Below are 3,455 nucleotides of genomic sequence, written 5' to 3'. Positions count from 1 at the left end.
AAAAAAAAAAAAAATAATAGCTACAATAATTTGCTAAGGGAGATACAACATAAAGATGTAAATTGCGACCTAAAAATCACAAAATGTTGAAGGAGTAAAAATGTAGAGTTTTTATGCAAAGTTATTTTCAACTTAAAGTAGCCTATTATAACTATACGATATGTTATGTTAGCCTCCTGTTAATTACAAAAAGAAAATACAAGTGATACAAAAAAAGATAAAAAGGAACTAAAGCACAGCACTAGAGAAAAATGACCTAATAAGAAAGGAAAACAGCTAGAGAGAAAGGAAGAAATAATGAATCTTCAAATCAACCAGAAAACAATGAAGAAAATGGCAGTGGGTTAATACTGAAGGGGGAACGTGAGTAGGCTTCATCCCCACCATGGCTGAGCTGATCCAGAAGAAGCTGCAGGGAGAAGTGGAGAAATACCAACAGCTACAGAAGGACTTGCGTAAATCCCTGTCAGGGAGGCAGAAGCTTGAGGCACAACTTACAGAAAATGATATCGTGAAGGAGGAACTGGCCTTGCTGGATGGGTCCAATGTGGTCTTTACACTTCTGGGTCCTGTGCTGGTCAAACAGGAGCTGAGGGAGGCTTGGGCCACAGTGGGGAAGAGGCTGGACTATATCACAGCTGAAATTAAGCGATGTGAATCCCAGCTCCGGTTCCCTGAATGGCAGTCAGAGCAACAGAGGAGTCAGAGCTGCAGCAGGATTCCAGAGGGCCCAGGCAGCAAAGGCAGGGACTCCCGGGAAGCCTGAGCCCATGGTTGGGGGGAGGGGAGAAAATGAGGCAGCTTTAGGATCTATACTGTAGCTAATAAAATGTAAAAATGCCTGGCAAAAAAAAAAAAAAAAAAGCAGTAGTAAGTCTTTACCTATCAATAATTACCTTGAAGGTAAATAGACTAAATTCTCTAATCAAAAGACAGACAGTAGCCAAAAAGGCAAAAAATAGGATCCAACTCTATGCTGCCTACAGGAGATTCACTTCATGTTTAAGAACACACAGACGGGGTGGGGGCGGGGGAAGCAGGGCCTGTGGCTCAAAAGGGTAGAGTGCTGGCCCCATATGCTGGAGGTGGTGGGTTCAAACCCAGCCCTGGCCAAAAACTGCAAAAAAATAAAAAACACAGACTGTGAAGAAGTAGACAAAGGTGTTCTGTGCAAAAGGAAACCAGAAGGCAGTGGGGATAGCGGTACTTACATTAGATAAAATAGACTAAGTCAAAACCTGTAAAGTGAGACCAAAAGGTCATTATATAATGGCAAAGGATCACTGTATGAGGAAGATAGAATTGTAAATACATATCACTCATGTGAAAGCACCTAAATATATAAAACAAATATTAATAGAGGAAGGAAGAGAGCAACTGCCATGCAGTGATAGTTGGGGGACTTTAATACCCAACTTTCAGCAATGGACGGATCTCTAGACAGTATCAATAAGGAAATATTGGACTTTAGACTGAATGATCTGACAGACACATGTACACAACTCTCTATCCCACAGCTGCAAAATACACATTCTCTTCAAGTGCATATGGAACAGTCTCCATTATAGATCATATGTTATGCCACAAAACAAGTTTAAAATTTAGAAAGATTGAAATCATTTCAAATACCTTTTTTGACCACAGTGGTATAAAATTAAAAATCAGTAACAGGAAGGATTTTGGAAAACACACAAATATAGAAATCAAACAACATGCTCCTGAACAAAGTAATGGGTCAAAGAAAAAATTACAAGGAAATTTAAAAAATATGAGAGTAATGAAAATGGAAACAACATATCAAAATTTACAGGAGCAAAAGCAGTTCTGAGAAGGACGTTGATAGCAATAAACACCTAAACAACCTAATGTCACCTCTCTTGGAACTACACAAACAACAACAAACTAAGCCCAGAGTTATTAGAAGAAAGGAAATAAAATATTTGAAAGAGCTATCAGAAAAATATGGAAAAAAATCAATGGGACAATTCTTTTTGAAAGATGACAAAATCAACAAACTTTTAGAAAAAAGATAGCTCAAATAGATATCAAAAAAAAAAGAACTATTACACAGTTACCATAGAAATACAAATAGCTGTAAGAGACCAACCATGAAGAATCATACACCAGCAAACTGGATAACCCTGAAGAAACGAATAAATTCCTGGACAGGTACAACCTACAAGGACTAAATCATGAAGAAACAGAAAACATAAACAGACCAATAAGGAGTAAGGAGATTGACGGGATTTTTTTGCTGATTCAAAGAAACTCAAAGGAGCTGATGCCTTCACTGCTGAATTCTGAAACCGTTTTAAAAAGAATACCAAGGCTTCCCAAATTCTTCCAAAAGAAGAACAGCAGTAAAAATGAGAAATACAGAGGGCGGCGCCTGTGGCTCAAAGGAGTAGGGCACCAGGACTGGTCTGGAACTCCTGAGCTCAAGTGATCTACCCACTTTAGCCTCCCAGAGTGCTGAGATTGCAAGTGTGAGCCACCACGCCTAGCCTATGTAACATTTCTTATTTGGCCAAGCCCTTTGGTCACCCCATAAGCATGTCCTGGGATGAGTGTTCTATAGACTCCTCTGTGGGATACGCTGTGTGGAGGATTTATCTGAGGATACAGCTGTATGATCTCTGTAACTGAACTTCACCAGTGAACTCCACTGTCCTCTGTTGGCTGGGAATTCATGCAGGACAGCAGGTCTCTACTGCTTTTAATCACAGATGATTCAAGCCTTGAGCCCTGGCTCTCTGAGACCCTGTCCTGCTGATCCTCACACCCAGCTGTGGCAGCTCCCAGCAGGGCTGGTTCGGGCTCCAGTTTCTGCAGTGTGGTCCCTTCTAAACTTGCTGAGTTTTCTGTAATCCAGCAGTTCCCCTCTAAAATGGACTTTTCACATCGTCATGTTCAGCAGCTCTTATGGGATTTGGTTTGAGGATGTACAAGATAACCCAGCCTTTGTGGGAGTGGGGGCAGGACCAGAAAAGGAAAATGCACAAATTTCAGGAGTCCTCAAAGCTGGCTCCAGACCTTCCTAGAACAGTCAAGATGGGCTTTAGCCTTGGGAAGCAGGCTTTCCTGGGGATGACGGTGAGCCCAGCACTAACCTGCTTCTTTGTTAGCTCCCCATTTGGGGGTCACAGATAATTTGTTTCAATTTCAAGCGGCATCCCTTCCTTTGATTCAGTGCTTGCTGCATGCTAGGTGTTGACCACAAGGATGAAAAGGCAGAGCCCTCGTGCTAAGGGGCTCATAGTCTAGGACAGAGCCAGAGGGCAATGTGATAATAACACATTGACAATGGAACTGGGGAGGGGTGGCTGGGCTCTGCCTAGAGCAATCAGGAAGGCTCTCGGAGGAGGTGAGTCTGGAACTGAGACTTGGAGAATAAGGAGTTCATCAGTTGGTTAAAGGCATGAGAAGTGGGACAGTACACACATTCTATACAGAAG

The 3,455-nt window shown here is 41.9% G+C and overlaps 1 pseudogene; it reads left to right on the top strand.

Moving 5' to 3' along the window:
• The first annotated feature begins 372 nt into the window (after nt 1-372).
• Nucleotides 373-773, top strand: LOC100944282 (annotated as a pseudogene).
• The last annotated feature ends 2,682 nt before the right edge of the window (nt 774-3,455 follow it).

The sequence above is a fragment of the Otolemur garnettii genome, unplaced genomic scaffold, assembly GCF_000181295.1.
Source record: "Otolemur garnettii isolate 467f Iridium unplaced genomic scaffold, OtoGar3 scaffold00487, whole genome shotgun sequence".
Taxonomy (NCBI): Eukaryota; Metazoa; Chordata; class Mammalia; order Primates; family Galagidae; genus Otolemur; species Otolemur garnettii.
This window is presented reverse-complemented; position numbering and strand designations above follow the sequence as displayed.